We start from the raw sequence: 20,611 nt of genomic DNA, 5'->3' as shown, positions 1-20,611 counted from the left end.
GTAGGATCGGGGCCTTCATTAAGCTACTCTGTAGCTGTATTGACATCTTATGTGTATTAAATACACAGAGAGAACTCATTATTGGGTCTCAAGATTCATGTGAAGCATTCATGGGCATCAGTAGATGAAAAGGTTTAAAACCTACGCATATCTGAAGCTAATTAGTACTCCACATACCAGTAACATCACAGGTAGCATTTAAGTAAAAGAAACTGTTTATTCAAATATTAAAGAAAAAAGAAGTAGCAGAAACATGTAGTCAAGACATAATGCCAGTCCTTTGATCTAGATTCTCTGCATACAAGTGGACAATGGGGGTTTTGTAATAGGCCCTTGATCATATCCTAGTAAACTCCAGGTTCTGTATCATTCTCCCATTACGTGGGAACATGCTGTCTGAGTGTGTAACTGAACAAAGGAACCAGTTGTTCAGTAATGAACTTTGAAGAAAGAGGTGCAAACAACTTATAATTTTATAAGCAAGCAGAAATCTTCATCAGCTCTTTGGCAGTGCCTGAGTGGCACAGGTAGAACAGGTTTCAGGACCAGAACTTTGTTTTCTTTAATAGTTAAGGGAATGTCAGATTGTCTGACTTGAGCAAACACTTCACAGGTCTTTTGGAAAACTGGGATATGGATTCTGAATGAATAGTTTGTTTATGGCATTTCATGGCCATGAGTAAAGATTATTAGTTATCTTAGAAGCCATTCTGCTCTATGTAGTTAAGTGGCTGGTAATTAAACTGATAGTTTCTTTCTTTATTGGCAGAAATGGAAAGGGAAAGGAAAGAAGAGGATAAAAAACTTGAATGACCTTCTTTGTTAGGGTTGCTTTCTTATTAATCCGCTGCATTTCAAGACAAACCACTTTGGCTGGGATCCCTCCATCACCTTTGACTTAATATCAGCTGTTTAAATTCCAAATAGTATGTTTGTCTTTATAAATTGTGTTACCTCTATAAAAAATGCTACCATGTCATTTTTAGGGGACATACTAGCATACATCCTCTGAATCAAAAGAATTTTTTTTTTTTTAAATCATGGTTATTAAAACTAGGGGAATCTCTTTGATCAGGTCATTGGGGACAAGCAAGAAATGTAGAGTTTCATCCTATTCCTCTATAGGGATTAACATAACCCTCCCTGGTAAATAGGGAAATCAGCTAAAATGGGAATGTACCTTACAGGGATTATATGGCAAGGCCACATGAGCTAAATCCTGGATTAGACAGTATAGCATCCCCTCATTTTTCTCTATTTCTTAGGGAATTGTTTAGGTCTGAGTGATCCCAGAGTCAAATGACTTGGAGAGTTTTAAGACCAACAAACTTTCTTGATTTGTTGTTTAAAGTTAGCTGTCAAATATAATCAATGTAATGAATATGCGCCTTACATGCATACAGATTCCACAGTTATCAACAGGGATCAATCCAGCAGCCTTTGATACCAAATCACAGGGTCTTATCAACTATATTAAAAAAACTACTGTTGCTTTCTGCAGACAGCCATTAGATGGAAACATCACGTGCATTAAACCAGACTAGAGCTGCTCTGCATTATGTTTTCTGGTAACAGCCCCCACCTGTGTCAAGGAGAATTTCCAGATGTCTATTGAGGACAGATTTATGACCCCTTTGTGCCATCAGAGCAGTGCAAAAAGGCCCAAATCCAGCCCTGGAGCTCTAAGGTAGAACTTTGTTGCATACTTTGTTGTAAGCAAACACAGTAGAGCCACAACTCCCATGGGACTGAGCATTGTTGGCCATCCTGAGTTGAGCTGGGGGTTAATGGCTACCGCTCGCTGGCAGTGAATGAATGCTAAAATGGCAGAACAGGCTCATTGCTCTCTCCAGTTCCTATGCCATGTGGTGGTACCGTGTTTTGTCTTTATAATAAGTGTCACTGAAAGCATCACCTCAGCAGCAATTTCTCCAGGCCAGCGCTAGCTACATGTTATGGTGATTTAACTAAACATTTTGCAGGATTTAACATGTAACATCAGATCTTATTTTCACTGGCTTTCTCACCAACCCTAGGGAAATGTGTGACATCCATGAGACCATTTTCTTCCAGAGATCATCATCTAATTCAGGGATGGACAGATTTTAAGGTAGTAGCACCAGTACTAGCTGTGGTCTGACCAGAACCAGATTGGCTTTCAGCTCCCAAACAATCAGCCAGTGTATAGGCGTGAGGCAGATTTGAAGCCTGTGTTCCTGGGGAAGCAGAGCCAAGCCAAGTGGTATGAGTCAGGAGCAGCTTTACTAAAAGACTGCGCCCCTCAGTGCCTCGGCTCAATCTTTAAAAAATAATTAAAAAAAAATTCCAGGGGTGACACTATGGGCATGCCAAATAAAATGATCTGGTGGACTAGATGTGGTCCCCGGGCTGCCAAGTTGCCCATCCCTGATCTAACTCACTGACCTTGATTCTTTACTGTACTGGTTTTGCTTCACAGTTTTAATTTTACAGAAAGCTTGTGGCTTTAACTCAGTTGGGAATCTAGCTCCCAGCGTATTGGCTATCTGTTATCAAGACCAGATGAAAGGATATATTAGATAGGTTTCTGTTCCTCTCCAGTTATTTTTTAGCTCAACTTTATAGAGTTTGTTTATACATATAGCAGTATGTTTAGGGCCACATAGTAAGAATGGATTATGTTTTGGAGACAAGCGATTAAAGCCCTGTAATAATTGAGGCATGACACATGTCCTGTTCTGTAAGGTCACATCTATTTCATAGTCTACTGACTAAATGCTTTTATGTCTGCTACTTCTAGGAGAATACATGTATCTAGATTAAAAAACATGCGCAAATGGATATAATATTGATAGTGCTATAAAATCCAAGTCTGATCTAAGGATGTACAGTACGTACACAAAAACCCATGGAACTATTCTCCTGGGACATATTGTGATTGCACGGAAATACAAATTCATTTGAATTATAAGAAGAGAAGTACATAGTTACTTGTCCTTTAGAAACTTACAATAACTATAAATAGTAGAAATTAAGAGCAGTGTTTTGGTTTTTATTTTTCATTATTGCTACAGTTAGGCTCAGAAGCCCCAATCTAGATCATGTGCTAATTGCACTAGGCATGTCACATGTATGAGACAGTCCCAGTCCTAGTCCCAAAAGGTTTACAATACAATTTGAGACAGGTTGCTACAATGGGGATGACAAACAGTAGGAAGCATCAAGGGAGGAAGAACAATTCAATAAACCGGTTGTCAAATTTTTAAGTCGTCCCATTTCCAAACTACAGGCTTATTCTCAATGGAAGCAGTGTTGGTCCCTTAAATTGTAGTGAGCTTGCAGTACATGTATTTGCAGACACAATGCATGCATTAAAAAAAGAAAAAGCTACTCTTCTCTTAGTTAAGGAAGCTGACTTATGAAGGTTTAGCTCAAGACAGTTACCCTGGATAGCCATAAAGTTAAATTTCTTGATCTCTTGAAATTTTAGAGGAATATATCATTCATACTTCAAAACCTGCTAAGCCACTTGTGAGAAATTGAATGGACATGTGGTATTTGAAAGCCAATTTCTATATAAATAGAGCAAATGAAGTAGGCTAAGTTCAAATCCAGTATTTTGGAGATTCCATTTCGGGAGGGAGAGGAAGAGAAGAGAAGAGAAATTGCATAGCTTACCAGCTATCCTTCTAGGAACAATAATGCATTGCACCATGACATGTTTATTCTGTAAACAAGATCAGTAAAACCACAATGTCTGTAAAATTGCACTCATCAAACAATTAGAATGATTACAATTGAGATAAACTCTTCATATTGTGCTTTGAAAAAAAAGTTTAATTCCTGTCCATTCAGAGTCAGTGGGTCAGATACTGATTTGGTTACACTGATGTAAATCAGGAGTGTCTCCATTGATTTCAGTAGACTTGTTCTTTTTATGCTCTACAGTTCAATAACCCTTTATTGGTGTATAGTGCTCCATTAGTCACCGGTTAATCTGGTAGATGTGCCAGGCATGAGCATCCAAATGTTTAGATATCTGGAATTCTATTCTTCCTCTTCAGGATATAAATAATTCCCTCTGAATTCAGTCGGAGCACCTTGAAGTCATTTACTTTATCTTCAAACTCTCATCTACTTCCTGAGCAATATCTGAACATCCTGGAGGCTCCTGAGACCTTTGGTAGTGGTTCTTTTAAATTTTGGCAGGATGGTTTCCTAAGGGAGTAGTAATTATGGTCACCACAGTGCCTGAAATGTGATCCAGCAGAGCCTCAAAAACAGGTGTTTTGAATGCTGAGGAAATTTGCACATATCTGAAGAAAGAAGCAAATAAGTGATTTCTGTCTTTAAACAAAAGTCCCTGGTTTCATACAGAAATTTCTCCTGGGATTTTTCCATCTCAAAATGTCTAAATTTTCTTAGTCTTCCTACTGGACAGACTGTTGAGGAAGAACTTGTTTTTGTCTATTTAAATCTAGTCTGTCAAAAGACTGGAAATAAATATGCATGAAGCCTCAGTTAGACCACTTGTTGTAGGTTCCTTAATAATGCCTGCCCGGTTCTTTGACTCTTCTACAGCGGCAGAGTCTCTTGTGATTATTAGATTTTACTCAGTAAAGTAACATGAAAGTTCACAGTTCAATGACTCAACACAATTCCCTCAAGTACCTAAAGACGTCTGACAGCTTGGGTTGCAAATGTTTGGACACAGGCCAGATGGTCATTCGGTGTGTGTGTGTGGGGGGGGGGGGCAGATAATGCCTATGACAAGGGAAAAATTCACTTAGGTTATGTACACACTGATGGCAGCAAACGATTTTTCCAGTTTGATTGAGCGGCAGTGAAGACACACTCAATCGATCCGGAAGTCGAGCTAATAAAACCACCTCCCCAAAAAGCGTAGTGCTGCATTTCCCGTCGGTGCGGTGCAGTGGAGACGGCGCACTAAAGGGAAGTTACGACATTGACAGGAGTTACGCAAGCTACTCTGCGTAGCTTGTGTAACTCCCATCAACTGCTGCCAAATTTTGCTGGCACTGTAGACCTGCCCTTAGTTGAAAGATGCTGCTCCATTCTGGAAAGGTATAGCTAAATTCTATTCCTGGCTCTGCCATTGACCCCCTGTTGGACAAGTCACTCATACCCAAGTTTTCAAAAGTGCTTTTTAGTTTGAAGTGCCTGCATTTTTGCGTACCACCGTGATAGACTAGGACCTAGTTTTCAGAGGCACTAAGCACCCAAAACTAAAATCATTGGGAGTTGTACAGGCTCAGCACCTCTGAAAATCAGGTCCTTAGTTGGCTGTAGCTGGGCACCCAAAAACTGAGTGACCCTGCATTAATAGCCATTTATGGGAATTTGAGCCTTAACCTTTCTCTGCCTCCATTTCCTCAGCTATTTAGTAGGGGACAATGACACTTATGCAGTTTTCCAAAGCTCTTTGTATTTCCTCTGAAAGGTATTATATAAGTGCAGAGTATTAAACTGGCATCTAAAATTGCATGACACTAAAGTGGTTACCATTAAAAAGGTGCCGGTTTCAGTGTTAAAACAGTCTTACCTCAATATTACAGGTGTTCCCTATACTAAGCATTAATATACACCAGTAATAATATGTAGTAGAGGAAAAACATGTTTAAACTGTAGTAACCTTGATTTCAGATAATACATGTCATACTATAAAGACAGCTTTTGTTTAGATGACAGAAGTAGATGAATCGAGGCTAGGAGACACAATATTGTTTGTGTTATACCTTCCAATAGCGCAAAGTACCCCTAATGCAGACTTCATGCTTTTTGGTTTGGAGTCAGAGGACACTGCTCACCTACACAAGCCACCCTGATTTGCTAAAAGCCACTAAATTAATGCTAGTTTGAAACAGTTTTGTGATGTTTGATCTCTTACACTAAACAACAGGGTGACTGCTTACACCTGTTTTAACTTTGACCTTTGTCCTGATCTGGATTTTAAGACTTCCTCCCCTCCCCCATTAAAAATTAAGGCCAGTTGGTCACATTGGCGGCAGAGGGGGGAAGGGGGGCTGCTGGAGAGAAAAGAAAGATTAAACTTTAAAATCCCATGTCCATGTCAAATTTTTTCAATCATTAAAATCAAATCGTTTACTACCTGAAGTTACATTTGCTTCCCATTGCCAAGATACTTACCCCTTTGATTTGGGATTTTGGGGAAGATGTTTTAAAATTTGCTTGATAATAAGTTTCAGATACATTTCTCCTTTATTTTAGTTAAAAGAAGATACACTGTGAGGATCACCCCACAGATTCACTCCTGTGTTGACTACATACAGTACAGTTTTTGGGCTGGTGTGAAGCTAAATGAATACTGAGGATCTTAAACTGAACTATCCCAGTCACAAAGGGAAAAATCAGAAATCTTAAGAAAATGTCATCTTTCTCACTCTTAAAAGCACTTTCGTGGCCTCCACTTGTGAGGACAAAAAAAATGCACATAGATGCGCCTGCACGCACTGCATCCACACATTCAGTTGTTTGATACCTGTGTGCTCACAAGTGTTGGAATTTATACCTGTAAACTCCATTGATGTCAATGGGCTTTGCAGCTGCAGTTTCTTGTTTCCATGCACGTATTCAGAGCATTAAGAGTGGGGGTGCTGGTGGTAGAAGGTGAACAGCTGTGTGTGCCTGCAGAGTGCAAGTGCACGTTTGTACGTGCACAAATGGAGGCTCTTTTGAAAAGGCTCTTTTGAAAATGTACCGTCTCCGTTCTGCTGCCCTCTTTCTCTCTCCCTGTGTTTAGAACCGGCTTTGTACTTTGGCGACACTGAATATCGGGTGGATGAAAGTGCTGCATACGTTGAAGTTCGTGTCTGGAGAACTGGAACAGACCTCTCCAAACCAGCCTCTGTCACTGCAAGTTCCAGGAAAACAGAGCCAGTATCAGCAGAAGGTGAGTTCCTTTCGAATAAAAAACGTTGCTGAGATTGCGCTATGATCTGAACTCACAGGGGTGGAGGGCTATAAGGGTTCATTCTTGACACTCCTGAGATGATTTCATTCACCAGCATCTGGTAGAGTCTGGGGTTTGGATGTTAATAATCTGATTAAAGATCAGTCCACACAAGACTGAAGTGATAAGGGTAGTTGGGGAAAGCAACTAGAGCAGATGGCACAGACAACACTGTCCCCTTTGAGTATGTTCCTCTGCCATTAGTCACCTGAGTTTGCAATTTAGGGGTGTTGCTAGACCTCCAGTTGCTTTAAATGATCATATCAATACAGTGGCTATGATGCCTTTATTCCAGCTGCATCTAGTTTATGACCTCTTCTATGGGATGCAGATCTCACTGCGGGTATTCACACCTTTGTCACCTTGTAATAAGATCACTGTAGTGTGCTTTGTGTAGGGCAGAGTGTAGATGTCCACTTTTTACATGGAGTATGTCACCAGGATCATGTGTCACTAGTGCTCTCTGATCTGTGCTGGCTGCCCGTTGGTTCATGGGTGGAGTTTGAGGTGTCATTTTTTTTTTAACCTATAAAGATCTAACTGGCTTGGGATCACTCTACCTTAGAGACCACCTCTTTTCTTATGTGATGTTGCCACAGATGAAGTGAACAGGGGTATACAAGAGGGATCTCCCTCAGTTACTAGAGAGGGAACTGCTAGCAAAGCATTTCCCATGAGAGCCTTCAGACCCTGGGATCTTTCCTTCCCCACTTTGATCCAAAATAGCCCAGACCTGTTGACTTCATCTCCAGAATAGCTCATCTCTTAGCCACGTTGCAAAGACAATCTCTTTATGAGGAATTTGGGGAGCATCTGGGGATATGGGGTTTTGCTGGGATTCTAATTATTTAAGTTACTGGCTGCTTAATTAAATTAAAAGAGCAGTTGTAGTAACTCCTAGGTATTGGGAAGCAAATAGCATTTATTAAGGATCCTTCATTCCTCCCATAAATTGGTGATATGCAGGCAAAACACAAATATTTCAGTGATCTTACCATTAATCAAGTTGAAAGCTGTCTTTTTCTTTTTTTAATAAATGTGTGATAAATGGTCAGCGCTGTTGCCAAAATAACAAGTAATAAAGGACTTTAGTAGGTACAAGTGGCATTAATTAAATAACATGATATTCATATAGGGAAACAGGAGAAATGGGGTTTGGCTGGAACTACTGTAAGTCAGGAAAGTAACTAGACAACCAAACATGGTGTGTGATAAATATTAAGGCTCATTGTTAGGTTGGGAAGAAATGGAGGCTTTCATTGCTATTGGATTCCCGTAGGCTTTTGTGCTGGCTACATAGCAATTTAATAATATTGCACTCAGGGTGTTATAAGTATTGATTTGAGAAGGCACTTCAGTTATAACCCCTTACTTTCAGGCATTTCTGGGGAAAAAAAAATTCCTCTGAAATTTCTCACGTCTCAATTATTTGTAAAGTTTGATGAAATTCCATTTGGATGTATGTGAGATAACCAAACATTTTATGCCTGGGTAAGAAATTTTTCAAACAAATTTTTTACTCAAATAATTTTATAAATCAAAATAACATTTTATAAATCTCAGAATTAGTGAAGACTAAGCCCTCAGTGAGGAATAGTGGCTATACCATGTTTGAAGAATTAGGAGAGTTTCAGTGACACACTATTTTCTATTGTTGGAGTGTCTCACGATATGGGGGTACACATATAAATGTTGAACATAAGGAAAAGTTAAGAGAGTTAAACACACAGATCAAATTTTGCCCAGACTGACATCTGACACCTACTAACTTCAGAGTTTGTTAAAAAGATACCTGAGGCAAGAGATTATAGTAGCTTATAAATAATAATGTTCAATCTGCTGTGGAGAGGAAGGGAAATGATTGCTCTCATTGATCGAAGGTGCATTTAAGATGCAGTGAAGGAGAAAAGTTTGGAATAAATAATGCAAAGAGCTGTGGAATCACAATAAGATCAATTTGGCTATGAGACATGCTTGGAAGGGAAGCAGTGAAATTATCCACAGTGGAAATCTTCTAGTCAAGACTTTACATTTTACCTCTTCTGTGAATAGCAACTATCCATCCCCAGAGGATGTCAGTCCAGCACTTTCACCAGTACTGAAGTTACTTTAAAAAAAATACAGAAAGTCAACACTTAATGATGGGAGCCTGAGGTAGGGGTATTTTGGAGATACAGTGATATTGGCATTGTGCTGGAGATGGGCTTTCACAGGCCCCTTCCAGCCCAAGTGATTCTGTGGAATTGATGTAAGTCTGTTGCTTTATTTTTAAAGAGCTAACCTGTGTAAAGTAATACTTTAGAAACTGCTTCTGGTCACTGAGTAATTTCTGTTTCACTTTTAAGAGCAAATACAAATGTGATGTTCAATGTATTTGCCAAATTGTTAGTTTAAAACTGTATGGACTATGGGCCTGATTCTCATTTACAGCCAGACCACTTTAGACCACTCTGGCAGTGTAAAGAGACCTATTTCAAGTCCTTTTGCACTGCCAGAGTGAAGTAAAGTGACCTTAGGGCTTGTCTATGCAGGATGTTACTGCACGGTGAGCCAGAGGGTGAATCTACAGCGCACCAGCTGGCTGTGCAATAACATTCTTTGTGGACATTGCTACAGCACAGGGCAAATCCCGGTGTACAACTGGGAGTACTACTACAAAGTGTAGTAAGACAAGTTGCCCTCCAGGACTTCCAGTGTGCTGGAGCTGTGTCCATACAGGATGTTACTGTGTGTCAAGCTGATGCACTGTAGATTCATAGCCTGGTTTGTCACGCAGTAACTTGAGGGATAGACAAGCTCTTAGTGTACATGAGGATCAGGACGTTTGTTTATTTTTGCTCACTTTTTTTTTTTTTTTTTTTAACTTACAGGTGGCAAAAACCCAAAATAAATACTTTTCAGAAAAATAAGGCACAGATTGTAAGTAAATGGTAAAATCTTAATATATGGCAATGAGTAGTCATGTTCTTTTTGCTTCCCAAACAGCTGGAATTGATTATGTGGGCATCAGCCGGAACCTGGACTTTGCTCCTGGAGTTGAGATGCAGGCGTTCCGAGTGACTATCCTCGATGACCTGGGGCAGCCTGTTCTGGAGGGCCTGGAGAAGTTTGAGCTGGTTCTCCGTATGCCCATGAACGCAGTGCTTGGGGTTCCTAGCAAAACTACCATCTTTATCAATGACAGCATTACTGACTGTAAGTGTAAAGCAAGAAGATGTTTTATTTTTCGTACTTAAAGTGTGAACACAAGATACAGGAAATCTTCTGGCAATAGTGTTAGCTATTATACGTATAATTATGTACTACAGTTCATTACAGTGAAATTCTGGTTTAGCTGACGGTGGAAAATGGACACTATACAGAAGTTGGAGTAAGGGCTAGTCTATACTTGAAACTCACAGCGGCTTAGCTGTATCGGTACATCTGTGTCTCTGTAAGAGCACTTGTGTAGCTGCGTTATGCTGACGGGAGAAGGTTCTCCCACCGACATAATAAAACCACCTAAACAAGCAGTGGTGGCTATGTCCGTTGAAGAGCGTTTCCTGCCAACATAGCGCTGTCCACACAAGTGCTTTATGCCAGCAAAATGTAGTGGGTTTTTTCCCCACCCCTGAACAACAAAAGTTTTGCCAGCACAAGTGCTAGTGTAGACAAGACCTAATTCTGTAGCACAGCTCCTCTGTAGTCCATACTCCAGCCTGTTCACTGCCTCACTGTGTGCTTGAAGATGGTGTTTTTGGACAAGCAGATATGGCTCACATCGCCCTTCTAGAGTTACATGTAAGTTCATTCACTGCGACCTGCTGCACTTGAGTGGATTTGATCACTAAATGGATATTCACGTCAATGGTACTGAGGCCTATAGCACAAAACTGTTTGTAAAAGTGGTGGGTTATCCAGTTACAGTGTTGGTATAAGAGTTTGGACTGCAAAATTCAAAGAAGGTTTCCTTGTACAAATCTTGATGCTCAGAGGCAGCTCTATCAAACAACTTGTATTACCCCTTTTGCTGAGGAGTAAAACTACTTAGCTGACTTGCATTGCTCAATTAACAAATGGAAAATGCGTAAATTATTTAATAAGCCATGCACAGCCTTTCAGAAGCACTTGGTTATTTGATAAGTAGCCAGCTTTAATCCTCTGGGGTCTAAAGTTTCTGCAGATTAATGCCATTGTAATAAATACATGAAGTTACATAGTTCTACGCCAGTTTAGTCTCTAAACATACTCTTCAAAGTTCAGTTCCAGTCTCATTCTGTGAAATTTGCAACCACCATGGCCAATCCTGCATCCTTTGAAGCTTTGACACCTGACTTCAGAGAGAGCAGGATTGGGCCCATCAATCCCTTTTGAATCAATTCCATGCCTAAATCTCAGACGAGAAAAGACCCCTTAGAATATAGTTACAGAAAATAATCCCATCGTTCAGAAACAGATTCGACATTAGTTTGTCAAAATTCTCACATTCTCAGCAGCTGGGTTGGTTTTTTTGGGAAGAGAGGCAATGAAGTCAGTACAGCCTAGGGGCTTGTCTAGAAGGTGTGTTACTTCGCACCAGAGGAGTGTACATTCTAGTGTGCACTACTGTGTCATGCACTAACTGACCCATGTGGACCTTGCTGGTGTGCACTAGAAGTTCCCTAGTCAAGTAAGTATCAGTATAGTAGTGTTTGAAATAGATTACTTTAATGTGCACTAGGGAACTTCTAGTGCATGCCAGCAAGGTCCATATGGGCCAGTTAGTGCACGGTATGTTAGCACAGACTTTTAAATTCATCTGGAGTTAAAATCTGTAGAATTTTTAAGAGCACATGTTGAGCTGAACCTCTTTTGATTGCTGTAAATGGTCATGAGGAGAAATAGGTCCATGTCCTATATTTCTATTCCAGAATCTAACCAGCACCCTCTGTCCATATGCCATGGGCATTCTTATCTTGTGGACTGTACGATGAAATGAGTAAAATCTTCTGTTTTCAGTACCCAGAGTCCAGTTCAAGAAACCACTGTACACAGTGAATGAAAAAGACGGACAGTTGGTGGCTATCATTTATCGTAGTGGTGATGTTAACCATAAATCTACCATCCGTTGCCACACTCGCTAAGGTTCTGCCCAAGTCATGGTGGACTACAAGGAGCGACCAAACACAGATGACTCTGTAGTGGTGTTTCTCTCAGGTAAGATCTCTTCTGTGAGAACTGGAGATCCTCAGAAGGAACAGTTACTTTCAGTGCTTTTGAGGAAAAGACTCCTCTGCTGATTAATAAAAGCTGAGCACCTAGGACATTTTGGGCAGAATTTCAATGTAAATAATACTAACTGTATATTAAGTCAGATGAAGCTGACGAAAGGCGTTTAACGGGTTTTCAGCAAAGAGCTCTGTACCCACAGCTTCAGTCTGCAGCATTTTCAAATATTTTATATCCAAAAATGGGGAAGGAAGGGAAATCAAATTACTTAAGTGAATTGCCCGTGCTATCCTTCCAAAGCAGAATACATATACCAAAAAAATAAGAGTAATAGAGATCTGATGCTTTCAACAGGAGTATAGCAGTGATTATTTGGCAAGCAGCACTCTTCAAGGCTGCACAAACACCCACAGGCATGTCTGAGGATCCCTGATTCATCTTTTCATAAAAAGAGACACTTAATTTTCTAATAAAATGAGTTTTACCTGGTCAATGATCCCCTTCGATACTGGTGCCTGGGCAGTGTTCTAGGTCTCAGTGAGAAGACTGAGGCCTGGGCTACACTGCCGGCAAAATTTGACGGCAGTTGACGGCAGTTAAGCAAGCTATGCAGAATAGCTTGCGTAGCTCCCATCGATTTCATAACTTCTGTTTAGCGCACCATCTCCGCAGCGCTGCGCTGACGGGAAATGCGTACCTGTCGACGCATGCTTTTTGGGGAGATGGTTTTATTAGATCGACTTCCGGATCAATTGAGCGTGTCTTCACTGCCGCTCAATTGAACCAGAAAAATCGATCAGTGTAGACATAGCCTAGGTTTGACATTTTTTCTCCCTCCAAAGTACATTTGAACATTGATGAAAGATGTTTAACAGGAATGATCTGCCCTGGAGACAGAACTTTCTGTTGACAAAAGAGCTTCTTTTATGTTGCCTCACCAATATACCTCAATCCTAACCATCCTTCCAAGGGCAAGAGGGAGGCTCAGTCTATGTGATCACTCAATCCTTGGTGTCTCTGCTGAGTGCTGCTGAGGATGCCCATTAGTGCCAGTTGTGATACTGGTAGGTATGAAAGCCATCCTGAAATAGGCTGAGTGAGAACAAATAAAACTAACAGAAAGGTTTTGATTTGATTTGAAAGATAGGTTACCCTATCCTAGAACTCCTCTAGACTCTTTAGATTCCTCTAGACTCCTCTAGTCCCCTAGACCTAGTTCCTCTAGAACTTTTTGCTTCCACTCTCTTGAGACTAGCGCTGTCTACACAGACACTTGTGCCAGTAAAACTTGTCACTTAGCAGTGTGTTTTTATCACACCCCTGAGCGACAAAAGTTTTGCCGGCATAAGCACCAGTGTAGACAAGCCCTTAGGCTACTTTTGAAATTCAAGCCTAAAACCTTCAAACAAGAACTCTGGACTTTTTTATCACAACTAAAGCACAGTCTGGCCCAGCTGCCCAGTGGCAGCACAGTGCATTGTTGCATCACATGTGGGAGCAGAGTTCGGTCTCCAGTCCATTGGGTTGGCAGAAGATTGTTGCAGCAGAACATTTAACCCTAGCGGGGGACAGGGAAAAGGAAAAAGGAATCTTTCATGTGCCCTGCCCCCCAATATCCTGCTGCCTCAGGAACAGTTGAAAGGCAGCAGCGAGGACAGCACCCAGGCTGTTTGGATCATCCCAGTGTGAAACTTTTGAGAGGAGAATAAAAGGAGTAAGTGTCCGTGCGCAAGGGGGAATCCACAGACTCCCTCCACAAAAATGGATTTACATGCAATTCCCTCCTTCTTTTAAAAAAAAATGATTCTAGCAATTCATGTGTCTTGTATCAGATGAAAGTGGACTCGTGTACTTAGACTCAGTCATTCGGCAGGCCCACTTTAACCGTGTAATGAGCTCCTGTACTTTATAGCCTACTCAGCATGCTGGGGAACTGACAGACAAGCCCCGGTGTTCCATTCCAACACGATGTATCATTTGAACATGCATGACAAAGAAAGCAGTGATTCTGCTTTGACTTGGAAAAGAGATTAATGTGTTTGTCTCTAAACCAGACATTGAATTCAAAGAAGGAGAAACTGAACACATTGTTGAAGTTGAGGTCTTATATGATGGAGTGAGAAATGAGAGAAACATTTACAGTTCACTTAAAACCGGATAAGAACATGGTGGCTAAAACACAGGTAACGGATGGGTTTTTTTATTTTAGGTCTAGGTGGTTTGTATGCTTGATTTTTTTAAACGTAGTCCATGTTTTAAATAGCCCTTTATTTTTTTATTTAGATGGCAACTTTTTCAAAACATTGTCCTGTGCTAATGTGCAGCCATTGTAGGGCTATTTCTTGAAATATGGAGCTCCAGATTTTCAAAGTCTTGCCCACTCCTACCTTCTTTCCTCTTGGGCTACAGCTACACTGGCGGCGGTGTGTACAGTACAGACACTGCATGCCCAGTTATCATGAGCATAAACAGCAGCATAGAAGGTTGAGGTGAGTAGAGTCAGGGCCCAAGCATAATTTTTTCGGACCCAGTACAAACTTGTAACACGGGCCCCCTCCCACACACATACCCATGAGGGTTGCAGCCTTGGCTGGGCCCCCCAGGGCCTCTGGGCCCTGATAAAGTGTACCCTTTCCCCCCACCCCATGTGAGGGCCCTGCGTAGAGTAGGGTGCCCTACACAGCTGAACTGCCAAGGTATATACCCCACCCAGCTCTCTACACATCCAAGCAGCGCCTACCTTATCTACATTGCTATTTTTAGCAATGTCCTGGTGCTTTCCCCTGCCCGAGCCTTTCTCCACCACAGCGAAGGGACCCTAGCAGTGGGGAGAGGCTCCAGCAGCAGGGAGCTGCCAGAGCCTCTCTTTGCTGCCAGAGTCTTTCCTCACTGTCTGACCCTCCCTTTCTCTGCTGGGATAGGTGCCAACTCCAGGAATGCTGAGGGGCTGAGACACCCACAGAAAAAAGTGGGTGCTCAGCACCCACCGGGGTGATTAGCTGTTGGCGTCCTCCCCCGATCAGCTATTTCCCCCGCACAGCTGCAGATGAGCTGGCTTGCCCAGCCTGCTGCCAGTGGATCAGCTTGAACTAATCAGCTGTTTCAACCACACTTCCTTGTGCCAGCAGGGGCTGAGTCAACCCTGGGGCTGCTGCTGTGGTAGCCTCAGGGGCAGGGCGGCTGCAGCTGCTAAACAGAGAGGGGTGGAAACTCCAAAGCCATACCCTCTCCCCATTGGCTAAGGGGAAAAAAACCCCCAAAAAACTGTGTGGTCAAGGAGTGCTGGCTGTTATTCAGCCCCTGCTCAATCACCGTCTTTCCACATGTGTGTGTGCAGGTAGGAGGTTCTGTCCATTTACTGTCTAGGTGAAGGATGCCAGGGTGTTTCTTTGAATATAAATATACCAGCACAGCCCCTTTAGGTGCACCTCAAGAGAGGGTCCCCTCCCCCGCTGTTTAAGTCTTCCTGTTACTTTCCTCTGTTTGAAGATTTCACAATCCTTCATTAGTATTCGGTTCAGACTGGTGAGTGGAAGTCTATTGTGAACCATACAATACTTAATTTATATGTAAACAGACAGATACATAAACATTTCTTGCCTTTGCTGATAACCAGTCCCTAGACAGACCGTAAGAATATAATTCAGTGTATATACACAACTCCTTACACAACATCTGTACACTAGTTTTGCAGTGATATTGATGCCCAGTGTGGCACAAGCTTTCATTAGAGACTTCACATGACACTCTTAGGAGAACTAGAATGTAAACAATAGTGCCAGGGGATTACTGTAATCCTTATGTACCTCTCATGCCCTTTGCCAGTTGGCATAGAGATCTCTAGCTAACGTATATACAAGAGTGTGTACACATATGGAGACAGACAGTATAATCCAAGGATACATTATACCAGTCAGATTTTTATATCAAGATAAACTCAAGGTAGGTCAAGATTTTAAAAACTGGGATCTTAAAATTAGGTTCTTAAATCTGTATTTAGGCACCTAAATAAGCAGCCTGATTTTCAAAAGGGCTGAGCACCCAGAAGCACTATTGAAAACACTTGAAGCATCAGGTACTCAATGCTTCTGAAAAATCAGGCTGAATTCCTTTAAGAACCCCAATATGGATTTAGGAGCCTAACTTTAGCCATTATAAAACTTCTTGGCCCCAGGACCTTATATTTACCTTGATTCATGCACATGCAGCTGTTAGCATGTGGATCAAACGTGGATCAAGCATTTAGAATGAATCTTTACTCTTGCTCCCCATCATTATCTTTCCCTTTACAGGTATAGAGGTGGGGTAATATTCATTTTTACTCTTCAAATAGTCAATTATGTGAACCGGTCTTCTACAGAGAGACTCAAAACTTAAGGAGGGGGGTTTAGCATCTGACAATTCTTCTATAGGCAGGATCACTGGATCAAAGAATAAAACTATGGGAAAAAAACGAATGAATTTCAGAGGCAGAAGTCCAGCTGCAGCATTACTTCCCCCCCCCCCCCCCCATTTTCAGTTACCGCTAGTAGTCTTTTCTTTCTCACAATTCAGATGAGCAAAGCCATTGTATACTTTGAAGAAATGGACAGCATTGCAGATGTGACTTTCCCAGCGGTGCCCCAGGTTGTATCACTCCTGATGTACGATGACACTTCTAAAAGCAAAGAGAACCGACATCCTCCTACTGGTTACCCTGTTGTGTGTGTAACCGTATGACCTGTTTCTGCAATGCTACTTACTAATGGCCTAGAAGGCATGTAGTGCTTTTCAGCCTGTAAATATAGAAAAAATAGTCTGCTCCTGTAAAAGAACTAGATAGCAGCCAGTTACCAGATGCAATTGGTAGACCTGAGTGAGCTTGGGAAGGCCTGGCAATCATAAGCATGATTTAAAAAAAAAATTTCAAGTGTGCCCAGAGCATATGCTTGTTTAGTATATTCTACAGCCATGGCTCTGATGTTGTAGGAATGCTGTTGTACAGTGTAATGGTTTGGATGAATACTGTACTACAGTGTACTGTAGTATTTTTGTATAAGGGCAGTCTTAGGAAGACCATACATCCAGAGAATAAGTTATCGCCTACACAGTTGGATCTAGCCTTCAAAGTAGTTGCTGCTTTCTTAAGGTCTCCTGCCTTCAGGGTAACAGCAGTGCAGCTCTGTTGTACATAAATAATAAACATCTATGAATCTCAAATAATAATAATCCTTTGTGTTCAAAGTGCTGTATGGACATTCATTTTAGTATTCCTCACAATGCCCCTGGGAATAGGTAAGTAAAATGGACAGGAAAACTAAGACTGCAAGATCATGTGCCTTGCCCAAGGTCACACACAACCAGGATTAGAACTCAAAGCTTAATCCTTCAGGCCCCACAACACTACTGAGAGTTAGGTACATAAAAATATATCTACTGACGGTGCTGTGTATAGTACAGACACTGCGTGCCCAGCTAGCACAGGTATAAATAGTAGTGTGGATGGTGAGGCATGAATTAGGTAAGTAGAGTAAACAGAGGGCCCTACATGCCTCAACTCCCATGGTATATCTACACACTTTAAATGGCCCCTACATGCCAAAGCAATGCCCCTCACATCTACACTGCTGTTTTTAGTGGTGTGGTATCCTCCTGCCTCCCCCTGCCGGAATCTTTTCCTGCTGCTGCCCTGTTTCTGGAGCCTTCCACTGCTGCATGTGTGGACTCAGCCTCCTTTCACTGTGGCATCATTACACATACCCTGTAGACAACTGTAAGTATAGACAAGGCCTAAGTGTCAGTACCCTTATTATACTGATTAGGAATGGAGATAGAGAGGTTAAGAGCAGAATTTTCAAACCTGGGTGCCTAAAACTAGGCACCTAACTCCATCTTTAGACACACAAATAAGTGGCTTGATTTTCAGAGATGCTGAGCACCGGTAGCTCCCATTACCTTCAAAGGTTGTGCAGCAAAGGGAGACATGGTTAACAAGTACATGATAAACTGAAGAGTTTTCCACACTTCCTGTTCTTAAATTTTGAAGTCCCAGACATTCACTCCTGTCTCCTCAATTGTGTTTGTACCAATTGAGTTGGTATCTGTGTGTTACAGAACTCTAACTGTGAAAAGAAGGTATTAAATACTGAAACTTTACCAGAAAAATGTGGCAACAGGCAACTATAGATAACTTTGTATATTTTGCATATCTGTTGACCTGTAGGCATGTAATCCCAAATATTCAGACTATGATAAGACTGGCTCTATCTGCGCTGCTGAAAACATCAATGACACTCTGACCCTGTACCGCTGGCTTGTCAGTGCTCCAAGTGGCAGTGATGGTGTCACCAGTCCTATGCGGGAAGTGGACTCCAACACTTTCTTTACCAACACCAAGTCCATCTCCCTCAACTCCATATACTTCCAGGCTGGATCAAGGGTCCAGTGTGTGGCACAAGCTGTCAGTGCTAATGGGGACGTGGGTCTGGAACTACTGAGCCCTATTTACACAGTGAACAAAGATGACGGTATGTAGTAACGTGTTGAATGAAAGGCACATCAGCCCTCTAATTTCAGCATTTTGTATCTCCCCATAATGCAGGTGTCATTGATGTTGGGGGGGGGGGGGGGGCGGAGGGGGCGGAATGAGACAACACTTCATTTGATTTGACATCTCTTTCTGGTAAGCCAAACAGCAGGATCACACCTCTGCTTTTCATGTTATACATATGTACAGCAAATATATATATATTTCTATTTTAGACAAATAGAAACAGCATAGTTGCTAACGGTAAGTAGTGAGCAGTGAAGCCTGTTCAGAAGAACCTCTGAACATCAGAGCATTTAGAGATCTACAGACCAGGGCTGATTTAAATATAGGCACTGTCAGCCCGTGCCCAGGGCCTCAGCTCCTCAAGGACTATGTGGCTGATTTGATCAGAATCTCAGTTTTTTAAGAATGGAAGTTTCTCTGTGTAATGGGGTGCATTTGCCTCTTGTGAGCACCCCATCTGGGTGTGTGTGCCTGCACGCTCTCTCTCAAATTGTGGTGGGTTTTAAGTGACTCAGCCTCTGGCCAAGTCACACACAGTTTGTATGTGGAATAAAAACCCCTTCTGGGGAAACAGTCCAACAGGGGCCTATCCTAGCCCTCCATTGGCCCTTTCTTTCCTTGTCGCCCTCCCTGGCTCAGGCCCTTAATTAGTTCAGCAGTCTTTAAAGTGATCTCAGCCCTGGTATCAAGCCATACTCCCAGGGATCCCTCCCTGAAGGCAATGTTCTTGCCCTGTCTGGGCCTTTTGAGCCCCAGCTGTCCTGCTGGGCCACTAAGAGTTCAGTTCCCCTTCTGGGGTGCATTGAAGTTCAGGCCACTTTCCCGGTGGGGGGCAGGGAGAGATCCAAGCCCACCCTCTACTCCAGATCCCAGCCCAGGGACCCTGTAGATAGCAGCCATCTGCCACATCTTTTTATCTAAGCCACATCACTGTTCTGAGTGCCTGAGGCACTTCCCCACAAACCTATACCTTTTTCACCTTTGCCTCAGGATCTTGCTCCCTATGGCTTCTGCCAGTAATGCTCTGTCTGAGGTCCTGTAGCTCCCTCAGCCAGCCAGGCACACCATCCACACTCCTCCAGTTACAGCCAAGAACTGATCTCACATTGGCCCAGCAGCTCTTCTTATACTAGCTTTCTGGGCCCTGATTGGCTGCTCCCTGCAGCCTCTCTGATTGGCTGCTTCCCACACAGCTGCTCTAGGCAGCTTGGAGTACCTCTCTACTGCCTTTTTCTGGGGCTGGGTGAAGCAAGGCCATGAGGCCTCCAGCAGGGGGACTCCAGACCTAGTCCATCCTCTTGCACTCTGCCTGATGGTTGGGAGGGAAAACTTGAAAACATGTAAATGTGTGTATAATGATGTGTATGATGCCGTAAGGTCTGCCTGAGTCTGCAGAGAGCCAGAAAAAATAGCTCTGGTGTGAACTGCCTATGCATCTCAGTGAGATGTTATGTCCAAGACCCATTACTTTGAAGGCTCTGCCAGAGTAGAAGACCCTGTGGGTATGTATGTCCCCACTGTAGCTAGGACTGAGCATTCCTGCCCAATTGGACAGACTGGTATTAGCAGGACGCGCACTAGCATGCTTAAAATAGCAGGGTGGTCATTGCTGCATCAGCAGAGGCTCAGGTCAGACCCACCCAACTCCCCAGGTCCAAGCTCGGGTGTCTAGCCCAAGCCTCCACCAGTGCAGCAACGTCCACACAGCTATTTGTAGCCTGCAGGCTTGAGCCTCACTAGTGGGAGTCTGTCGACTTGGGTTGAGAGGCTCACACCAAGCTGCAGTGTAGAGACACCCTGCGTGGCCAGAGAAGAGTGGAGCAGGCTTGGACCACTCACCCATGTGCCTAGATACAACCTGGCTGTAGGGTATCCTGGGAGGCCCCATTACTGCCACCTTTCCCTCTCTCTCTGGGGAGGGA

General features: G+C 42.5%; 1 pseudogene; it reads left to right on the top strand.

Moving 5' to 3' along the window:
- LOC137166336 (FRAS1-related extracellular matrix protein 2-like) overlaps positions 1 to 20,611 on the top strand; it is a 75,176-nt pseudogene that overhangs the window by 40,520 nt on the left and 14,045 nt on the right.

This window comes from Emydura macquarii, unplaced genomic scaffold, assembly GCF_026122565.2.
Source record: "Emydura macquarii macquarii isolate MOO-44397 ecotype Brisbane River unplaced genomic scaffold, CSIRO-AGI_Emac_v2 contig_2834, whole genome shotgun sequence".
Lineage (NCBI taxonomy): Eukaryota > Metazoa > Chordata > Testudines > Chelidae > Emydura > Emydura macquarii.
Note: the sequence above shows the minus strand (reverse complement) of the source record. Positions and strands in the feature narration are given on the sequence as shown.